Genomic DNA, 24,453 nt, shown 5'->3' on the forward strand with positions numbered 1-24,453 from the left:
AAGCCTGTTCATTGCAGTGTTAGCAACTGAGTTGTTCTTCTATTTTCTTCTCCTTGATCGATGCTCTAATTCATCGTCAGCGGTAGTGAACGACAGAACGGTTTTATGTTTAAACCAATATCTGGTGCTCTTATTAGTAAACGGTCTTAACTGAATCAATTACTCCTTCAAATTAGCGTAGCAGTAAAGTTATCCATAATTCTCTCTTCAAGCAAGAGCGTTAGACGGAAGACTTGGCCGCTGCTATCACTGGAGGTTGCTAAGCAGCTTGATTCATTCTCCATCCAGCTCGTCTGTCGTCAAAATACATTGCATTGGCTGTCATTTGTCTGCTACAAAACACGTACACACCTTCGTGCCTTGATGCTATTTCCGTACGCGTACGGGCAAAGAATACAGAAGTCCTTAATCTGATTGAGCGTTGGCTCTCTCGAAGGAAATGTTTGTAGACAATTCACAAAGGTAACGGTCCTGATGTTTACATTACGTTGCCTGCTTTTAGCTGTGGGCCGTCTGTATACAGAAGTTGTTAATTTACTCCTGCACTAAAGATAACTACTGGTCATAGGTTAAAGAAAGAGACCGTAAGCAGCCCTTAAAGCCTCTATAATCAGTCTGCGTCTGTCTGTTACAGATATCTGTGGTTTTGGCACCTGGAATTGTGGGTTGTCAAAACAAATCCTCTCATGTTACACCTGAAGAGACAATTACACATACACACCCACGTACCGTGCAGGCAGTGGAGGGAACGATTGTCTTTGCATCAAACAGTTAACGATTAGTATTGAGGGGATTTAAGCATATTTTAGGGTGTTAATTGCTGTTCGCGGCACGTTTTACTTTAGGGATGCACAATACTAGTTCTAGTTAATTAGCTGCTAATTATTTGAATGTACACTCTAGAAAAGTTCATAAAATGTGTTAATATGAAGGAATTTTCCATATTAATTTTTCACAGATTGTATTTTTAATTATGCATTGCGTTATGTCGTGTTTTAGGGTTAAAGAAAATATTCATAAACTTAATGGAAATTGTCCTGATAGAAAATTTCAGTGTTATTCAAATAGATATTTAAATTCTATACTATTTTTAAATCAATTAAATGAATCATTAAAGCAAAAAAATCAATTATTGTAAGTGCATCACAACATTATAATACAATGTATTTGCCTTCATCTAATGCTCACTTATTAATCTTTAAAATACTAATAATTTAAAAACGCTTAAATGTAATCTTTAGCAAATCTCAGTGCATATCCGTTTTTCATACTTCATATTACTTGCTAAAGATAGCATTTAACAGTTTTATTAAATGATTAGCATTTTAAATATTAACTTTTAAGTGAGTATTAAATGAAGCTATAGGTATCTAAATGTAAAAATAGGGGAAATGAGACATTGTGCAGTTAAATTTCTATTGCCGACTAAAAACTTTAATATCTGCTGATTGCCAGCATATGATACCGCTATGTTGTAGATCCACATTTTACTTCCACATAATGCGAAATACAATATCCAAAAAAAAAAAAAAAGCAGGATTCCATTTTATCATCAGGAATTGATTGGATTGTAAAAAATTGGTGTTATTTTAATTTAAAATGCACAAGTTCGTTCCAATCCACAGTTTCCAAGTCTTTTTTACTTTCCAAGGCAAGATTCATGTACTTGTCTTGTGACGTTTGTGAGACGTAAAACAGTTTGGCAAAAGAAGTGGAATTTTATGATTCAATTAGAATCAATCAGCCATTGATACAATTATGCTGTAACGCATTATTTTTATTGACTCCACAGAGTAAATTGTAGAGTAGCCTGGTTAAGTCTATCATAATTTATCTCTTTTTTTTCCTCTGGACCTGGTGCTGATGTTTTCTTTGACTCTCAAGCTGAAAATTTCATTGCAAACTGTCATCTGCAACAATGCATGCTTAGTCTTTACAGCCCAGTAAGTTACTCTGTTTATTTTTGTTTCTAAAGTCATCTTACAGTAAATGGCCTGGAGTTGCAATCATGACATTTATGGTGTATTTTAAAAGCCTTAAGCTTGAGTGGCCAAAGCACTAATTTTGGATAATTATGGTATTTGACAACCAGAAGCTGTAATGCAATTTTACAGCCTTGATGTTGACTGGCAGAGTGACGTCTGCTGCCTGTGCCGTGTCCACAGAGGCAGTTTTCCACTGCAGCCTTTTCCCCTGTCTTGTCCAATTACGTGTCCTCCTGGAAAATCAGCAGTATATCTAATCAGGTAATGCAGGATTGTAGTTGCAGGATTTACCTTCTTGCAACTGAGAATGTTTGTTTATTTGGGCAGAAAAGCCTTCTCTTCAATCCAAGACAACATCAGAGCATCAGGTCCTTGGTTGGTTTCAAGGGGTCAAGTTTTGGCTGGTTAGCATGATCCTACTTGGTCTATACATTAAAAAAAAAATTTGAAAGAAGTATTTTATGCTAGTCAAGGCTGTATTTTTTTTTTTTTTTTTTCAGTAATATTGTAGAAATATTATTGAATGAATTCTGAATTTTCAACCGCCATTATTCTATAGTTTTCATTGTCACATGATCCTTTGTAAATTATTATAATATGCTGATTTGCTGCTCAATTATTCTTATTATTGGTGCTCAATAGTTGGTCTGTAAATCTTTTGTAGCATTGTTAATGTCTTTACTATTACTTTAGATCTAATTTAATGCTCCCTTGTTGAATAAATGTCTTCTCTTTTTTTAAATCTTACCCCAATCTTTTGAATGGTAGTGTATCACAGTTTCCACCAAAATATTAAGCAGCAAAAACGGTTTCCAACATTGATAATTAGTTTCAAATCAACTTATTAGATTGCTTTCTGAAGGATCACGTGACACTGAAGACTGGAGTAATGATGCTGAAAATTCAGCATTGCCATCACAGGAATAAATTACATATTAAAGTATATTAAAAGAGATACAAGTTATTTTAAATTATAATACTATTTCACAATATTACTGTGCTTACCGTATTTTTGATCAAATATATGCAGCCTTGGTAAGCATTAAGATGATTCTTTCAAAAACATAAAAAAATAAAATTATTTACTAATAATATTTTATAGAATAGTTTGTTGGCTTTTAAAATGTAAACAAACTAAATGTTTAATTTCACAATCTGTTGAGAAATGTGTTGGTTATTTGCTATTACATGAAATGAACTTAAAAGACAATGATGACATAGTTCAGACATCACTGTGATGAATGGGAATGTAAACGGATAGCTTTCTTTAGGTATTATAGGCCTCCCTTGTCTTGCCACCCACTTCTGAGTCACTGAAATGTTAAATAAAGCAGTTAGATTTACAGTACTCACAATTTAGAAAAACCCAAAGCCGCCTTAGTAAGTCTGGCCATTGTGGAGATGGCACATATCCAAAAAAGGGTAAGCGTGGGCTCCCAGCTGCAGAGAAGAGAGAATGATAATCGCAGGAATTGGAGCTGACAACACATTCACAAAACGTAAACCGATCATTGATATGTGAGGTTTTCATAGAGGCAGAGCAGGAAGAGTGTCAGGATGGATACCTCTAGAAAGTCATACACACAGAGGGACTTTCATGAAAGTGATGGTCCTGATGTCTCAAAAGTAGCATTTGTCATCTGATTCGTTAGGAGAATATTGTACCATGAAAGAATTTTATTGCTGATGACCGATGTATTGGTACCATCTGGTATTTAATTTCTCCAATTTGACATTTAGGTTAGCTTTGTTATTATATAATGCTGTTATTTATTGTGACGAGTCGGCTGCCTCCCCCCTTATTATCATCACCACCCCGTCCCGTATTCGCCGCCCTTCAGCAGGCTCCCAACGGGAGTGGGTGTGTGAGAGAGGAGGGGCGCTGAATAGCCAGGGCTGTGATGAGGCGCACCTGATGTGAATAGAGCCTCATCACCGCCGCTATTTAAATGCCGAGCTCGCCTCTCCTCGGGAGACCGGTCTCTTCCCCGTGCGTGCACGCTGGTGTCCTCGTGGGTCCAGGAAGGGAGCGTCGAGAGTGGATGGAAAACCGTACACATGAGACGGGTCGTTGAATCCCCCGGAAGTGCTGCGGACAGAAGATGGACGAAGCCGCTGAAAAGAAGCCGCCGCCACTCGCACCCCGGCCCCGAGAGGGGAGCGCGTGCGGCCACCGGACTCCGCCCCTTACCTGGACCCTTCCTTTCCGAACACTGCCCTCCTTCACGTACCCCACAGCACGACGAGGACACCAGAGCCCCTGTTTATTTTGGACACTTTTACCCCCTTTTGGACACTTTGATTATTTTGTTTAATAAATGTATAGATATTTCATGGTCTACGTAACATTTAAAAAATTTTAGTGCTTAATTTTAGACAAAATAGTATATATAATTATGCAAAATGTATGCATTCAATATGCATTATAATACATAGGATGCAAAGAGATTTGGATTTTTTTCTGGGCTTGTAGTAATTTTTTATTTTAATTTTTTTGTACCTACTCCGCTCCTGTTAAAATCCTCCAAAATTCACTGAGACGTGGCCAACGGTGCTTTGGTTTGTGACTAAGCAACTGAGTGGAGAATGCTGCCTCATGGGATGTCTGCTAATGTTGGGTTTTTCACACTTGTCACAGCTGAAAATGAAAATAATTATTTGTTTGATAGATTTTATAGTGCTTCTTTGCAGCTACTTTAGTGAAAGTGGCTTTTGTACAAACAAATTTTTTTTTTTTTTTTTTTTTTTTTTTTTTTTTTTTGGATGCACCTTTTAGACCCAAAGTAGTTTAACTGGTTTCTCATTTGTAAGAAATTACTTTCTCTTTACTCCTCGAGGTTCATCGTGGGTTCAAGCTACCTCATTCAACATACAGAAAAAGGGGATGCACTCAATTACAAATATATTATCGAAATGAGGTGTTGGAAAAGTTTCATTGGTGTTTTAGGGAGAAATAATTGCCTTGGTGAAATCACAATGCTGTGGAATTTACAGCTTAATACTGCAATAACTGGAAACATTAACACCCAGATTGGTGGTGCCGAGCAGCACGTTTACTGCTCGATTCATGGCTTTGGCTCAGCAGATAACACTGATTTCCTATGTGACTTAAGATAAGGAACATAAGTCTGCAGAGCAAGAAAACAGTTTAGTGGCCAATATTTAGTGATTCTAAATTAAGGCAAGCATTGCTTTTACTATTGCTCATACTTGGGGTTATGGACTCTAGCATGTGGCAGCAAGTGTTGTGCAAATAAAATTTCTTCAGAAAATGTAAAAGTCTGGTTAAGTGTATATAACTTCATTAGCTCCAGTGGCCTGTACATTGCGGTGATGTTATTTACTTAGTTGAGGCTTTAAATCTTAGTCTGACTAATACAATCAAGAAGTTGATGGATTGCCATTGAAAATGTTGACATGGAAGGTTAAATTTGTATTTGGCCTCTGCGTCTGGCCCATTGTGGTCAGTTTTGAGTGAGTAAAAGAATCTGCGCGGCCAATCTAATCTTTAGCCCTTGAGTGGTACGATTAGCTGACTGCTTTCCCCTGACATAAGCCTTTAGTGACATCCCCACTGAGATGACTTGCACCTGCTTCAGGCCAGGAGGAAACAGAGAGGATCATGGGGGAGAGAGCAGGATCACTTACCCTCAAACACAGGGTTTAGACAATCCCCCTCACATCTAGTCAAAGAGCTGCTAACTGAACTTGACTGAATACGTGAGACTTTTCTAGAATAAACTTTTTTGAACGGCATTATTTTGTAAATAGCATTTTTTTATTATTTTTATTATTATTATTTCTTCTTTGCGGTCCACATAATTTCATTGTTTTTGTTTTTTGTGCCAAAACTTGTTCCTTGTTGTTAATTCTTTATTTTCGTCATTAATTTAAAAAAAAATTCTATATAGCTATAATTTTTTTATTTCAGTTTTAATTTTAAGTGCTTTTTGTCTTTTTTTAATTGTCATTAATTAAAAAAAAAATTATATAGCTATAATTTATTTTTATTTCAGTTTTATTTTCAGTAATTTTAGTAAGTCAACATAAAATTCAACAAACTCAATTTCAAATTTTCATCTACTATTTATATTTTATTTCAGCTTTATTTCAACTTCCCAAAAATGAGTTTTAGTTAACAACAGCATAATTGAATTGAAGTTACTTCAATTGTAATTTTCGAGATTTTTAGAAGGATGTGCAGAGCTGTAGGTGCTACACACAACCGGGAACAGCACAGATTGTTTCCCACATTTTACCAACTTCTGAACAAAGTTTTGAATCCCCAAATTTCCATGTTTTCTTGTTGTACAGCCTATAATCTAAAAAGATAAAGAATAATTTGATTTCATGTGATATGTCCTGTCCTCTCAGTTTCTAATACATATGCAAGATGTCTCTTTACTCATGTCCATTGGGAAATATGTTTCTAAAGTGACATTATGAAGGAGAATGTGTGTTCAGTCAATCATTTCTTTGCTGTTGTAGTATTAAGCCTCACAGTGGCCAGTGGTTGAGAGTATGGGGAATATGGTCTGTGGTGTTACACATACAACTGTAACACTTGACCCACACTGCAGATGGAGAGAGATAGAGGGTCTAGGGGAAGGGAATGCAGGACGTCCCACTTTATCACAACATGTTCATTAGGAATAGATCCACGGTGTGTGGTCTGCTGTGTGTGTGTGTGTGTCCAGGCTCTCAGATCTTCCTGGCCCTTTGGTGTGGAGTGTTTATTGAATAGTAAAGAGCAGCTGTTATGAAACCTGATTAGAAGTTTATCTGCAGTTCTTGTGACTGTTTGATTTGCTACGATCATAAAAAGTTGAGATGCTACAATAATAAAAAGCTTGTGACTTTTTTTGGTATTTGAAAGACATTTCCACAAAAACAAAAAGGGTTTTTTGTTGTCTATCTGACAGCTGAATCAGCTGCTTGACTGATTTACCATTGTTGAGGGACCCCATAACTGCAGTGACCAATCGGGTTAAGATCTGCTGTGGGCTAGAAAAAACATGTGACACAAGAAACGGAGGGAAATTCCTCCGGCCTCAGAAAAGGCTTTTTTCTTTTTTTTACTTCCCCCTGACCAGTGAAAATATAAATGAAGTCTTTCAGAATGCATCTGATGCGTCTCTCTATATTATTATGGTTAATAGTGATTTGGATATGCTAGATTAATTTTAATGTACTTTTTTTTTTTTTTTTTTTTTTTTTTTTTTCACAGGCCACATGATTTCTGTCTCGCATTTAGATCGCTAAAGCCATTTACACGCTTGTGTAACTATATAGTGAATCTATTATTTTTATGATTATTTATAGAAGCATCTTCCCAGAGCGTTCTTATTATTTAATATACCCATCAGAAAACCAGCGCTAGGTCTTTCGTTCTCCCTTTGTGTTGTTGTCAGTGTGCGCATGGTGTTGTAGTGGGGCGGCTGCTGTGAAATTACATGTAGCAATATCTGGTCAGCACATGACATCATGTGACAGCGCTGCGGATGGCCCTCCCCTCAGGTATTTGTTCACAAGCTCCCAGGAGAGCTTCTGTATAAGTCAACAACCCCTTTAAAGGCATTTGCTCACAATGGGAGAATTCTGGCTGTTTCTACATGCGCTTTCAACTTTGTTGAATGATACTTACTGTGGCAAGTAATTTTTTTTTCCTTCTCAGAGGCTAATTCTGGGATCGGGGAGATGATTTAAACCCTTTTTTCCACTAATTACTTGCTGAACATAATTAAAAAGGCGTACTTCATGTTACTATCTAATAAGCTTGAAACGATTCCCTTGTGGAACCAGAGGCCCTGAAGACGTGTGTAACACTATTAAATCTTTACCAACCTGATGATGATTGTCATTTTTTCTCTTCTCTTCCTGTTATTTTTTTTCTCTCCAATTTTCCCCTTTCTAATGATGTTGAGCTCATTTTCCGTCCCTTAATAGTCTTCAAAAAAGTTTGTGATGAGAGCTTTATGCCATTTTGGAGATTCTGGCTCCATTTAATTCACTGAATTGTGAATTATGTGATGGCTGTTGGAAATTGAGCTTTGCCATAATAAATTGCATATTGAAATAGAAAACACTTACTTTAAATTGCAATGTTTTGCAGTATTACTGTGTTTTTTGATCAAATAATGCAAACTCGGTTAGCATAAGAGACTTCTTTTACAATATTTGTTTTTTGAGGGATCAAGTACTTTATATTTTTGCTGAACTTTCTCTTCTCTGGAGCATCTAATGTTATATTTTTCCTAATTTTTCTTCATTTCGTCTCTTGAGCACACTTGATGTGCTGATTCAACTGTCTCTTATTTATCCACTTGGCGTTCAACTTTCACAAACTTTTTAATGGACTGTACGAGTATAAAGAGTATTGTGAGATCATTTAGATCTTTCCCCTATTATTGAGAAGGACAGGATGGGGATGGTGGATTAAAACATATATCCAACTCTTCATTTTTCAACAAGCTTGCAGAGATTGATCACTCTCATATCTTAGTTCACTTAAGCTAATTGCCTGGAAAACATGACTGCTGCGGATGGTCTCATTGTGTTTTACTAACTATAGCAGAGCTATCTAACTTCTTACATTTAAAAAAAAAAAAAAAAAAAAAACCTTCTTCAGAAGAATGTTAATTTGAAAGGTGCACATATGGCAAACCACTATCAACCACTTGTGAACAGTATCTTATTTTGGAGGCAAACTATTTCCTTGCTATTAGAATTGATGTCCAATACCCGTTCTTATTTATTTTTGGACAATTTATAAGCAAAGCTTTCTCCATATGGGTTTCAAGGACATAAGGCATGAATGCCACCCAATCGTTGACCCCTGTGGGTCTTCTCGGTATCACCTGAGCGTGGTTGGTCCTCTTGCAGCCGGTGCCAGCAAGGTGTCGTTATTAAGAATAGCCACACTCTTCCTGACAGGTCTGGGTCTACTCTGCTGTCTCTTCGGTTGGCTGATAGCTCTCTGATAGAGGACAGCTCAAGTGCTCAAAAGACGCACAGGGAAGTGATGTCATTCAAACCTTAATGTTTACTTCCAGGTCAGCTGATGGTGTGGCCTCCAAGAATGTGAATGTTATTTGCACAAAACTCTTTAAAAATGTATGTAAGCGGGTGAATCTCAAGAAACTTCTCAAGAATATGGCCAGGTCGTATTTCACCCTAAACTCAAAAGTAAAAAAATTTAAAATATATAATTTGATAACATTCAACACTTTATTTTTAAGACCAAAAAAATTAATTTTGCATTGAGAGAGCCTCTATTCTCATATTTTTAATACTGTAAATCAAGAATAAGAAAATTACAAAAGCAACAAATTGGCAAGAAATATTAACATTCCAAAAAAAGGCTTCCATTGATCTTTACTATTTATTTATTTATATATATATATATATATGCATACATGCATACCTTGGACATGCTTTTTGAACCTGATTGTTCTGTTTAATTGTTATCCGTTTATAAAATTGACATTAAGTTTTGGAGCTGCTAAATTAGTGTAAAATTACTTGTTAAAGGAACAAGTAGCATAGTTTCTCAAAATGGCCTGATATATAAAAAAAAATTATTAACTAGCATGGCCACTGCATCATCCTTTTAAAAAAACAAACAAAAAAAACTCAATAAAATTACACAAAATCAATCAATATTAATAAGGTTTTGATGTGTGCTATATCGCAGTGCTTGTGTTGAGCCTTGGTTGAGATCTTGACTGGATGGTTCTGCTCTTCCACAGATTGAGAGAAGTGAATAATGCCCAAAGATTTCCACTGGTCCCACTGCTGCAGAAATGCCCTGAGGCTGAGTCTGGACTGAAGCCAAGGTAAGCTTAGCAACTTGTGATGAACACACAGTCACTTTCTTTCACACTTTCCCCTATCAAATTGTTGGTTAATTCATGACATTGAAGGCCTAATGTGTGTTTATGAAACTGCATGGTGAGAAGATGAAGAAAACACTCGTATGATATACTGCAAAACAAATGAAAGTGTGAGTTGATGTGGTTTGTGTGGGAGGCGTGACGTCATTTCCTCTCTGTATTTGGTTTGAGCAGCAAAAAAAGGAACCTTGTTTTCGGTTGTTTGCATCCTTGATTTTTCCTTCTGTCTTTTATTCCTCTAAAACAGAGCTTTTTAACTTTTAGAGACCCAGACTCTCAGCCAAATTAGGGCTAAGAAATGAATCCCTTGTTTTATATATTCTTGCACTTGATCTGTAGTTGAGATTCCTATTTATAAAAAAAATTATATATTATATATATATATATATTATATATATATATATATAATTCATGTTAGAGTAAAAATATGTAAAATACATATTTAAATATATTTTATGTATTTAAATGTTTTATACAGATGTATTAAAACATTTCTATTTTTACAGTTAATTTCATTAAATATTTATATTTTTACTTTATATTACTGACATTCACAGATTCAATCAGTAGTTTGATTTGTACATCTCTAGTAAGTGGCACTCAGAGTAGCAGCCGCAAATGAGCATGTGTTTGGCTGCATGTGGATGCCACAGTGGCCACCTGCTCTGCTTGAACCATTACTCTCTGCTGTCATGTGACTGAAGAGCAGGGTATTGTCTTGGTTTAAAAGAAGTGCTCGCTGTTAGCAGACCGTCAGAGAGGAGGAATTTTCAAGCATGGATCATTCGCTGTGTACGTAGCGGAGTGGGAGGGGTTGTTGGGGCTGGATTTTCCTGTACGGGGAGGGCAAGGGAAGCTGGGGGTGGGGCAACTGTAGCCGCTCAGATGGGATTTGCATTAGTAGTTTGTCAGCTGTCATTAGGAGCAGATGACCGTGAGGATAAGCTGTTTGCACACGGCTCTCTCTCCTCCCTTCCTCCATGAACTGACCGTTGTGTACACCTAAGAAAATCCAAAGCCAAAGTGCTTCATTAGATGCGTGAAATTTCAGATGACTGTTAATTGTTATCCAATTAATTGAGATTAACAGTTTTGCTCTTGTCGCTCATATTGCAAGATTAATATGCATACTCTTCAGTCATTTTTTCACAATGAATTTGGAAGCAAATGATGACGTATGACGTTAATGCTGTAAAATTAAGGCTACTGTAAATGAGTAGAATAATAATAAGTGAAATATTAAAATATATATATATATATATTTTTTTTTGGTCATTTTTTGAATGCTTTAAAAATCTGAGAATGATGTTATCATAATTCTTTTGAATGAGTGTATGTTGCTTAATAGTTTTTTTAAATATATCTGTCATTCTCTCATCTGGAGGTGATGAACCGCATACACTATTTTTGTGTCATTAAATTTGTGTGAGAACATGTAACAGTCATAAATACTTGCTATTATGTATTTACTACAAACCACCGCAGACTGTATGTGTTCATATTAGGGCCCATCGGAAGTGTCTATAAAGCTCACATTTCTCAAGATGTGCTCTGAGCAGGTTTTGTGATTCACATAACACATTACAGCACTAAAAAAGAGAAAACAAATGTGGCATTTGATTTAAAATTTGGCTGGCAATATATAATTAGAATTTCTAGTGCACAATCATTGCATCCAGATGATTATGTAATAATCATGAAAGATTATCGAGTGACTTGTTTTCTGTATATGCATTCCAGCCCATGTGTCAGGTTATGCTGAGTGTTGCATGTGGTGTCAACTCCTCAACGCTGTCCATATCTTGCAAAGACACTCTACATATAGTAATACAAGTTAACCACGTCATCCACTTATCTATAGCCCTTAAAGGAACATATACTTTATTTAGAAATCAAGATCACTTATAAATGAGCCTTAAACAATTAACCGTGCATCGCTTAAACGATGTGTACATTGACTAGGCAGTGTATTTACATCCCACAAATACATATTTGAGCTGTTTGTCTTGGACGTATTGATAAAGTTAAACGTATAGCTGTAGATTTTCGGCATGTGGCCCATAGTACATTATTTGGTGTGCATTCTTGTGTTACTGTGACAAGAATAAATCTTATTCATGAATAAGGTGATAGAATTAGCATCAAAAGCCTGTGCTATTAAAATGGATGTGTTATTATTCAGGTAACTAGCTGTAACCATGTTTATAAGGTATAGCTTGCTCTGCAAGATTCTTTTCAAACTGTTGCTGCAGCATTACAGTAATTGACCTCAAAAAGAAAACAAACTGTAGACAGTTAATGCTAAAGCTAAAGCACTAAAGCTATTGAGTGTTTTTGTCCTACAGGAGTGAGTCCTAAAGCACTGAAACAAGTTAGCGCTTTTGTGGCTGAAATATGCCTAAAAATAAAGTTTGTGGTTAAAACTTTATCTATTCTTTAATATTCAATGTCTTGAAAAAGGCAGTTGCTAAAAAGTGGCTACATGGGACTACAAAGGTTGTCAGGGACAATGAATGTCACAACGCTGTACAGGAAAACTCATCTACTCACTTGTCTGATTTTACAGCCTTGTTGCTTTTATACTCGCGCTCTTGAAAACTACTCTTACTCAAACTTTCCAAATGATAGATTTTAAAAAGAGATTGAAAGAGTTGTCAGCAACTCTGTGTGATGGACGTTGAAGTCATATGACTGTGGTGTAGTTAATTTATAGCTTTCTGCTGACTGTATTTAGGCTTCAGAATTTGTGAAGATTATCTTGATGAACGTAAGAATCATAATCCTTTTGGTCAAAGAGCCTCTTTTCTATAATAACCCAAAGTCAATGGGAAAAATCATACTGCATTTTTGTTGAGGGATCCAGGGTCATGTTAACTTCCAGGTTGGATTACAAAAATGTGCCATCCATACAGCACCTATGTTTCCCTGAACTAGTTTGGACTGGTAGACATTTGTGTTTACAGAAACCTCTAAAAACTACAGCTAGCTTTCTGGATGTGGCAAAGACATATTGCTCAAATAATGTTCAATATTATTTAGTGTAGGTTGAGTTGTTGCATTAGAACATCAATTTGAGGTAGCTATTTACAATACCCTTGTTCCGGAAACTCTTTCTTTTAATTAATTCCAAGAGGCTAGGACACAAGTTCAGCATTTTTTGACAAAATCCGGAGGTGGTATTTAAGCTTGTCGGCGATCTAATCTTCCAAGCTTGGTTTGTTAGCTGCACAATGTGGACCCTCCCACCTAGCATCCACTAAAGAAGTTGATTGATTTTTCGCACTGGATCTGTGCCTCTTGTAACCAAAAACCCATCAATACACATCAGACATTTAACCCACTCTCCGTTACACTTTCAGTTATGACAATACAGTTAACCCAGCATTTCGACTCAACGCTAGAGCAAACAGTACACATCTGATGGACAGATAAGGGGAATCCATTCGCCTCCAGCTGCGACCGTCCTGTGCCCGTAAGCCGCTCCAGATCCGCCGTTTGCCATTTAATGTGTTTATTATACAGCGTTCTCCCTGTGGCAACTTGAAGTGGCTGTCAGTTTAAAAGATTCATGAATATGATCAGCTTCAGTAAATGGACATTGGCTTTTTGGGTCTGCTTGATGCTGGTACTTTAAGACCATTATGTTCTCAGTAATTGTAGAGCTTATGAGTGGCAGGAACATCTCTCTTTCCCTCTCTCAGTCAAGCCATCTGGGACAGTGGCTGGAGACCAGGCCTGCGGCTCTAGGGAGGAGATAATGTCGATCTCCCCTCCTCCTCCTCCTCCTCTTTCTCCTCCTCCTCTCTTGCTCTCTCTCTATCTCAGTCATAAGCTCGTTGCCATCCCAACCCCCCTTCTCATCCGCTGCGTTTCCTTGCTAGACTGTTTTCAAGTCTTTCACATATTCTCCAACAGCACTGATTGGTTTCATTTCCTTCACTTCCTGTCTCTGCTCGTTCTCACTCGCTGACGTTTCGTCTTTGGGCTCATTATCGTCAGCTGAAGAGGCTGTAAACACCGAATCTCCTGCAAATCTCCCTCAGACACTCGCTGCTAATAAAGGCCCATCTGTTCTGCATAACCACGTTCCCCATCGGCCTTAGGGATCTCTCCACACTGTAATAAGTAATGTTGGGTAATAGCTGTGGGTTGCTCGCAACAGCTCCACACACTCTTGTGTATTTTGGCTTTGTGAAACCCCCCCCCCCACACACACACACACACACACACAGATATTCAAGTCATTTCACCTTCGAGCTGGATTCAGGCTCGGTGCCATCAGATGAGCGCGAAGGTTGGATTTACGTGGCGGGGTTTAACATATGATTATGATGCAATTCCCTTCGGTTTGAATAACGCTCCGGTCCGTATATAAGGGTCAAACAAGGACATTGTTCTGTACGGCAAGGCTAGTCATTATGCAAACCCTTCAAAGACCCCTGGACCGATGCAGAAGCGGTGCCCTCGCCATTTTCGAGGGCCCTACTAGCACAGGGTGTGTCACCAGTTTTGATCCCTCTGAGCTTTTCAAGCCACAAGATTACAGGGATGGCACATGAAGCTTTGGTGCAAGCTGCCTCTTTGTCTACTCCAGGAGAATGATGGATTGAGTCTCCCTCCTCTGCTGCTCTCTTGAGATGTCTGTTGGGCTTTGTTTGGCAACTTTAGCTCTGTTTTTTGGTAGGCGCAGTGTTAACCTTCCACAGTATCCCATCCCACAGTAAGAGCTGGAGGCTCAAGACTATAGTGTATCTTCTGCATTTTAAGATGACAGTTTAGCAAGTACCTTAACTTTTAATGCACAATGAATTCACTTATTCTGTAATGAATTAAAATCAGAATTAAAATCCATGTTAATTATTTTTTTTTTTTTTATTGATACTGAGGAAGGCTTTTAGCCAAACTTCTGGAATTAATATAAATATCTGTTTATTTATGGTATTATTAACTTCTGGAATTAATTGAATAAAAGATATAAGGATATTTGTTTAATGTACAGTTTTTTGTTTATATATTTTAAAACCATAGTCTGCGAAATGACTAAATGTAAATGTAGATATTTGACTACTTTGTTACTTTACTTTGTCAAATAATAGACAGGTAATTGGATCCTTTTATAACAAAGATCCTTTTAGGTTGTGATGTCATGTGGTGCAACTCACAAAAACATTAAATATTTATTATATAATAATAGTTCATGACATTTTAAAAAAATACATTTTATTTTGACATTAATAAATTAATTTAAAACTTTTTTGAAAACTATAATGCACTCCCATGTATTCAAGCTGTAAGGAAAATGTTATTAGCTTTAACTTGGTTACACCAAATAACAGTCCTTGCATTTAAACTTTTGTTTACACGAAAACAAACATTACACTTATGTATACTCTGCATGTGTGTTAAACTAGATTTTAAAGGATTGTTTCTTTCCCTTGTCTGGGCACTCTTCTTTGTCATTAGCCCATCAAATCTCAGGATTGTATCTTTGAATTTATAGCTTTAGTTCAGTTGAAACTTAAGCTGGAGAATCACAGCTTGAGATCTGAACACGATCAGTTCATACTAATGATCTGTGGAGCGCCATACTTGCTGCCTGCAAAACCGTAAGGTCTGGAGATTTTTAGTTCTTCTTTTCAATTCCAGCGTTGTCGTCTGCATTTTGAAGAATCCAGACTGTCAATCTCCTGTCAGGCAGGCGCTGTCTCTTCCACTGATATCCAACCCATCAACAGATGCATACTGCACTTCATCGGTGGGGCAAAGTCAACTGATTTTTTGAATAATTACTTGTGTGGATGTACGTATTTCCTCACTTCTAAAAGGCAGTTCTGCTCAGGTTTGTGGTGAGGTAAATCCAAACAGAATATACAGGTTAATGTGATCCAAGCATGACTTGATGATCTCATGAACTCCAGGCCCAAACAAGTAGACATTAAATCTGTAACTAGGAGGTTTTGGCATGCCATGGTTTGTGAGACTTGTGATGTAGTCACGTCAATGCGTCTAATGATGAGATTACACCAACAAGGAGTGCCTGTGCTTATACATGAGGGATAAGTGTCAGTTTTTGTGTGTGTCTGCAAGAAAAAAATAAGCTTCAGGATAATTAGCCTGGTTATGAACTCCTTTTTACGTAAGTGCAAAATAATATTAGCATTGTTTGCCATCACACCTGTTGTCCGGCATGCCTATGTAGTGCGTCACATACAGTGAATCGCCATGACCCAGTTTTAAGGTCATTTTTTTTCTCTGTCAGCTATAGCCAAAATCATATTTCATGTTCATCTAAATTTTAATATACTGTTTTTTTTTTTTTTTTTTTTTTTTTTTTTTTTTTTAATGGTGCGGGTCTAGTGGATTTAATACAATTCACAATGAAAAAAAAAATGTGTAAAAGAGTGAACTTTAATATTAATACCTCTCACGCATTACAAAAAATAAACATGAGAACAACTGAATATGACAACTATTTTCAAAGTATGAAAATTATAAAGAATATTGTAAGTATTTTTCGCAGTGGCAAGGGTTCTATTAAATTAAAGTGATAGTTCACCCAAAAATGACAATTCTGTCATTAATAACGTTCTAAACCTGTAAGACCTTTGTTCATCTTCGGAACACAAATTAATATATTTTTGATGAATTCCGAGAGCTCTCTGACCCTCCCATAGACAGCAAGGATGCTTACACGATCAAGGTTCAGAAACGTAGCAAGGACATCGTTAAAATAATCCATGTGACATAAGTGGTTCAACCGTAATTTTACGAAGCTACGAGAATACTTTTGTGCACAGAGAAAACAAAAATAAAGCCTTTATTCAACAATTTATTTCCTTTGCATCATCCTATAGTGCCATTTTGGAGAGTATCACATACGTAAACGACATATGAAACGTATTTACGTGTATACGTAATACGTTGTTTACGTTCAGGTCAAAGCGTAAACAACGTATCTGCGTGCATATGTTGCATACATTGTTTATGTATGTGATACTCTCCAAAATGGCGTAAAAGTTAACGTAAAAAAAAAGTTATAAATTAATCAGTATTTTGACACTTCAAATATCAATGTGTGTCCAACTGATTCAAGTTCAAGTTTATTTGTATAGCGCTTTTTACGATACAAATCATTGCAAAGCAGCTCTACAGGAAATTAAGTTTCCACAATATATTTATATATTGCAGAACCTTAATATATTCAACTTATTTGGCAAAATTTGGTAATTCTGTATGTTGTCTGAGCGTTGGCATCCTCTGAGGTCCTCTGAGGGGTTGGCATTATCTTTTCTCAGGTGTTCGGTCATCTCAGATCATTTAAGGGTTGGATCCAGACTGAAGCTTCTGTCATTCCTAGTTACCATGGGATGTTAATCCTGTGACAGAAACAGAGAAACAAATAGAGACATAATTAGCGTAGCTGCTGTTCCATCTCTAAGCAAAAATGATTTGTTCAACCCAAGCTAAAGAATAATAATAATGTACATTTGATCAGATATAACTGCAGTACAAGATAAGATGCATTATGTGAATGCTTGGCTAAAGAGATGTCTTTAATCTAGATTTAAACAGAGAAAGTGTATCTGAACACCGAACGTTTGATCCACATTATAATAATATAGGTTAAAACTCAGCATTCTAAATAAAAAAAATAGCTAGTTACTAGTGCTGTTTTGGTGCTAGTCCAACTGATAACCTAGCATAGTCATTTTTAAATTTTGCTGGTGAAGCTGACTGAACCACACAGCACTTTTGATTTAGTGAAACTAGTTTAGAAGGCAGGTTGAGACGCTGGTTGTCAGAACCGGAAACACAACACATGCTGGTGCTGCAGTTTCACTTTTATCCCTGATGTTGTTGCCTTCAGGGACTGAAGTGATCGACTGCGATTCTTTTCTGTTTGGATGAGTAAACCCTCCCGAACACGAGTCTTTAGATGTTCATTTGGTGTCAGTGATCAAACATGGTATTTTTAGTTCTGTTGAATCACAAACAAACAAAACTCCCTATAACCCTCTAACTGTCCCAGATAGAGAGTCTCTTCTCAGTTGTGTTGATGGCAGTAAAGCTTTCCAGTAGGGAGACATCCCTGTGGACTTTAAATGGTATCGCTGGAGGAGAGAACAGGAGGCTGTCAGCGCTCTGCATGCTGGAGAGTGGAAGTTCTCTGCGCTGCCTCGTTTTCTTTTTCTCCTCCTTTGAGTGTTGCAGGCTGGCACATCTGTTTATGGCAAGAAACGATAGGCAGGATAAAGAGATGGAGGGTCTCTGTCTTTCCTCAAGAGAATGTAGTACTTGAAAAAGACTCGGAGCACAATTGAGATGGTATAAGGAATGTTATATACTTCTCTGGAAGTCTTGATTAGAAAATCGGTCAAAATGATGAGGTGTAGGACTTGGAAAACTCTTGTTGACTTGCTTTGGTTTGCCAAAGAGTAGATGGTTAAAGGGACAGTTCATCCAAACATGAAAATTTACTCACTTTCATGTCTTTCCAATTCCATAATAATACAAGTAACACAAGAACAAACCTCATTGGTTGTTGTGCATCAGTCGAGAATGTTTGAGCGTCTGTTTACCATGATTGATGTGCTCCATGCATGTCCATTTGATCAATGTTTTTGTCAATAAAAGCCTAGATTAAATCTGTTCATCATGTAAAGCAATTGTGTCTCTTCAGAAGACTTAGATTAAACCGCTCAATTTATATGGATTTCTTTTACAATCTCTTTGAGATTTCAATTTGACAGTTCAATAAGTCCAAGAAGTTTAAATTGGCTATTTTCATTTTTCAGTGAACTAATCTTTAAGGATATAATGTTTTTTTTTTTTTAAACGTGAGATATTCTGATGAATGTTCAGACTGATCTTTTCCATGCATGCAGGGAAATAAAGCATAAATCATAAAATCACTATAATATTGTAGAGAAGGGCCCCTGTTAACCCGCATTACTATATGTCAAGGTCAGTAAGTCACCTTAAAATAGCTGATATAATTTAAGATTCTTATGACAATATAAGAGTCTTATGACAAGTAAACTTAAGTTCAGGTTGTAAAATATCACGTAGTTTGACTGCCCAAAAAATGTAATTTGTAAAATGATTTAATTAATGGACCATATTTGCAAAGACTACATGACATATATTGATATATATGAAAAGGTTTTTAAAAATAATACATTCCAGAAAAATATGATATTTTTATCTTTACACCACATGATTTTTGTAGAGTAATTCATTTGAAATCTTTCTTGAATTATTTTTTAATTTTTTTATCAATATGAATCCAAAGAGCACATTTCTAAGAATTTGGCACGTTTCAAAGTAGATTTAAGTTTTTTTTTTTTTTTGTTGTTGTTGTTGTTGTTGTTTGTTTTTTTTATATATTCATATATCAGTGACCCACCTTGTTGTCAATCGTTCTGCTGAGAAACCATTGAAATGTGTCTTCCAACAAATTTCCAGTGGACAAAAAGATGTATTTTTAATGTTTAATTGGCTGGATAATTGATAGCCTAATTTCCGTTCACATCAAATTATCTAGGCCATCTACCCTACTAAGGTCTATGACAGTGCGTGGAGAAGGGGTGGGGGTGGGGTATGATTTTAGAACCACCCCAATGTTCCACCCACCAGTAGATGCCTCTGATTGGTCATCCACTAACACTTATCATCTGCATCTTTAACATACTCTAGAGCTGCTAATGGGAGTGAATGATTGAGAAATGTGGCAGTGTTCTTCATTATCTCTCTGTGCCTCCGCAGTGCTGTTGATTAGTGGAGGTCTGACATGGCTCATGTTGAGCGTAGAACAGCAGCAGGCAGAGTCTGCCTGGATGACTGGCCCTCTCCTTCCCTACTGCTGTAAATAATTAATGCTCCATATCAGTGCCTCCCCGGCCCTGTCGTGGGCTATGCCCTGTTTGATGCACTAGCTGCGACCTGCTTAAAGCACAGGGGCTTCCAGAAGCTGTCATGCTACATTCATGTTGAACTGTTTGTGTGGCTCTAATTAGCAAAATTTAACTAGGTTAAAGTAGCTGATTGTGGCCCGCCTTTTGAGTCATTCATTAATATTAAACAAATCGAGCCTGTTTCATGATTTGACCCCATGTTTGAACAGTCACAGATGTGTTTTTGATAGAACCATTGATTGATTTTTACTCTTTGTTTCTTCTACAGCGTAGTATGTAGCATTAGTGGTTGAGGTGTTAGCTAGACTTCTTATGAATTCTTATGTTTTCGCTATTTAAGGTTACCTGAGATGTTTTTGGAAGCTTATTAAATTAGTGGTGTTTGCTAACTAACCAGTATCAATCAGGTTTACTTCATGACTTCAAAAATAGACCTTAAAAAAGCATCACAACAACTTCCCATGACCTTTAATCTTGAATTTTATTTTAGGGTTATATTCAGTGTTTTTTATATTTTTATATATATATATTATACATATATATATATATATATTATACATATATATATATATATATATATATATATATATATATATATATATATATATATATATATATATATATATATATATATATATATATATATATGTGTGTGTGTGTGTGTGTGTGTGTGTGTGTGTGTGTATATATATGTGTGTGTATGTGTGTGTGTATGTATATATGTATGTGTGTGTGTGTGTGTATGTGTGTGTGTATGTATATATATATGTGTGTGTGTGTGTGTGTGTGTGTGTGTGTGTGTGTGTGTGTGTATATATATGTGTGTGTATGTGTGTATGTGTGTGTGTATGTATATATGTATGTGTGTGTGTGTGTAATAATTATATAAAATTAAGTGTGTATAATATAATTAAACCTAATTAGAAAAGAAGGCACATAACAAAACAAAATTACTAATAATTAAACTAAAATAAAAAAATGAAAACTTGAAATGTAAGGTAAAAGGTAATACAAAATATTAATAAATAATGTGAAAATACTGATATAACACTGTTATTGGTACCAGATTTGCAATTTGCTGATATTAGTGTTTTTTATGTATGTATTTATTTTAGGGATGTAAACGATTAATTGCAAGTAATCATATCCAAAATAAAAGTTTGTGTTCATGTCAGTGTACTTTGTATATTTATCATGTGTATATACACGCACATTATATATAAATACACACACATGCATGTATATATTTAAGAAAAATGTTTTTACATTAGATCTCTCAATTAATCTTTAAAACACTAAAAATGTATATCCATTCTCCATACTGTATATTATAATGTTGTGCTGCCTTAATTCTCTTATAGCATTTAAACGGATGCAAGTAGTATAGTATAGTAGTATTTATGCAAAATAGTATACAATTTGGATCTGGCTTTTATCAGTTATTAGTCATAAAATTAAAATGATGGGAAAATGTCTCAATGATGGGCAGAATTATAATATTAGGACATCCCTGGTTTTTATTTTTTATTATGATGTCTAATACTGGTGCTTCATTTCTCAGCAGATTGCACATATTTCTGTGCATGAATATATTTAGAGCAGTGAGGTATATTAGACACACGTCTCTCACCGGGAGTTTTAACACAAGCTGGTCACCATAGCACTAGTCATCATGGAGTTCTGTGTGGGGGTATCTGGATATCAGACACCTCTGACTGTCTCCCCCTGCCTTAGGGGACACGAACATCTCTGACTCATTCTTCAGCGTATGTGGGTGATGCACGCAGCTTGCGGGACATCTGCTAACTGTAAACCTGTCAAGAGCAGTCTGGCACCAGTGTACAGAGTACATTAACTCTGTTTTACATTATTTTTACTTGCATTATCAAACAGAATTTGATCAACAACCCATTAAGAAAACGTAATTGCTTCTAACTTGAGAGAGGAAAAGAGAAGGAAGAAAGCGCCTCTTTCCTTTTCGAGCACACCCACTCAGTAGAGATCTTATCGTCAGTCACTGCGATCCTGTGGTTTCATTACTGTGTCCTCCTAGCCTGACGACAGTTGGAATCTCTGTAAAAAACTCCGTTCAGATAGACCACTTGAACACTAGTGTAGCCATTTCAGATAATATAAACACATTAGAGTATCTACAAAGATCTCGAGAAGCAATTGTTATCAGCACAGTATCAAAAGGTGTTTCTGAGTGTGATTGTTATGACAGAGGATCTCAAATAGTGGGTCATTGCCCAGAAATGGATTGCTGGTCTGATCCCAGACAACAGGACAAATCAGGGCTCCAGACAAAAAAATCGAGTAAGGAGCCATTGGCTCCTATAAAAGAAAAACTTAGGCGCCAAATTATTTTTTTAGGTGCCACAGAATAAAAGTGGTTTATTTTATTATTATCATTTTATTTCCCCCCCCTATTTTAACATTTCAATCATTTTGTCATGTGTTTATGTCTTATCTTTTCTAGGCTTTATCAGCATTTTAATCCATCTTGTAGATGAGCAGGTCGGCCGGGGGACTAAGGTTCACTTAAAGTGTGAATTAAATGTCTTTTACAACTTGAAATGTACAGTCACAAAGAATTGTTCGTTACACAGAATCTGTACCAATATCATGGACCATAAGCATCACTTGGCAACTGAGTGCAGTGCATCCTATAAATGTTGTCACGTCTTTCACACATTCAGTCTGTTTTTCTTCATTAGTAAAAGGCAATTTTATAGGAGGAGTTGAATCATGTACAACAGAACAAGTAAAAATATTAATATGCAACAGCGCATAAATATAGCAAAACGCTCCTCTTTATAGTTATTTTTCTAGCTGACTGATGAGTTTATGGACACTGAGTGGTTATTCTGAGGTAAATGTATTACAATGCAATGTTTACAAGCTTTATACATTTCCTCAGTTTGAAACACTGAATGAGTACAACAGTAAACTTTCTTATTGCCTACCTTTTGATCATGTTCATTTCATACTATAGTAGTAAATCGAAATATATAATGGGTTCACTTGCTGCTTTAACTGAGGTGCTAAAGAGATCGCGCCTGAGCATTAAGTGCGCTACTCTCCGCTCGCGCGATCCGGACGCATACACGGACCGTGTGGACGCGGGGTACTGGTGTTTATATTACCCAAAGTGTGCGCTTGTGGTCCGCATTAAAGAGCACCCAAACCGCATCATTTGAATTTCCTAGCATTTTAAAGCTGATACTTTGTTTATTAAAAAGTAAGACAGAACAAAGCTTTTTGCGATTACTGGATGGCAAGTGCGCTTCAAATAACAGGAAGTCCATGCATTAACAGAACACAGCATATAGACTAAGATCTCGATAAGAAGATCTGTGATATTGAAATTAGCTGATAATTAATAAAATTATCCATTGCTTTCATTGACGTGAACTCCGTTATATTTGCATATGAAGCGGGAATTGAAGAACGGATTTATATCCGTTTTGCGAAGACACATTTATGTGGCCAAGTGTAAATGGGGAAACGTTTTAACAAATCATATAGATATCCGATCAGAGAAAATGCATGGTGTAAGTGACCAGGTGTAAACAGGCCCTTTCAGGTCTCTCTCACTGCGTTCAGCAGACTGTGTGCGGCAGAGACGAGGACTGTTTGAAACTCTTTTCAGTAAAACTTTGATGCGCATCGTCTTATGTTTAATACGTGAACGTAACAAAAGATGTGAGCGCAAAACAATCGGGAAAAAAGTCCTTTCATGCAAATTATATATAGTCGCCAGTGGCGACCTCGGCAAAAACTTCACTCGCAAATTAATATTTTTGGTCGCAAATGCGACCATTTTAGTCGCAGTTTGGAGCCCTGCAAATGCAACTAACCATGTAACTTTGTACAACCAGGACAGCTAAATCAATTTGCATATAAACATATAAGAGAAAATACTTTAAAATATTTTTGTTGTTGACATCAAAGGCCGCAAGTCCAATCTAGTGTTGTCACGTTTGCTTGTTTGTTTTAATTTAATTTTTTAGTTTATTTGTGTTTAGTGTAGCTTACATTTTCTTATGTTTTGTTTTAAATTGTTTTAGGTTATTTTTTATTCTATTTTTTATTTTTTACTTATTTTTGTTCATAGTCTTATTTGAGATTTTTATTGTAGTTTAGAATTTTTGGCAGTTATTTGTTGATGTTAGCAGCTGTAAGTTCAATCTAGCATTGCCACTTTTTTGTTTAATGTTGATTTGTGTTTGTTTTGTTTTAATTAGTTTTTGTTAGTTTCATTTTGTTTTTCTTTTAGTGTTTTAATTTGTTTAAGTTTAATTTTCAGTTTTTGTTTTGTATTGGTTTAATTTTTATTGTAATTTTATTTTAGTTTAGTGTTTTTATTTTAATTTAATTTTTTACTTGTATTGCTATGTCGGCTTGGCTTCAATTGAATCACTGCTCTGGAATACTGGTACTGCAGACTGGTATCAAAACTGGTTAAGAATTACTAATTAAAGAATTTGATTTACCACCATACTTGGAGACTTTGATTTCATACATCTATCAAAAAGCTGCTTGGCGTTGCCTCTGTTGTATCAGATATTGGGTATTCTTAATCTTTTGAACTTTGGTCCCCTCCATCTGTGTTAAATCCTCTTCAGCCAATCGGATTGTGTCGGTTAGCAGGAAAAGCTG

The 24,453-nt window shown here is 36.2% G+C and overlaps 1 protein-coding gene across 5 annotated transcripts in view; it reads left to right on the forward strand.

Annotated features, from left to right (window-relative positions):
- LOC306864963 (nuclear receptor coactivator 2) overlaps positions 1–24,453 on the forward strand; it is a 103,836-nt gene that overhangs the window by 19,081 nt on the left and 60,302 nt on the right. For all 5 annotated transcript variants that reach the window (XM_079409282.1, XM_079409281.1, XM_079409285.1 and 2 more), the window contains exon 2: positions 9,734–9,820. The gene's annotated coding sequence lies outside the window, so the exon portion shown is untranslated. The remainder of the gene's footprint in view (positions 1–9,733; positions 9,821–24,453) is intronic.

Source organism: Barbus barbus (genome assembly GCF_936440315.1).
Source record: "Barbus barbus genome assembly, chromosome: 46".
Taxonomy (NCBI): domain Eukaryota; kingdom Metazoa; phylum Chordata; class Actinopteri; order Cypriniformes; family Cyprinidae; genus Barbus; species Barbus barbus.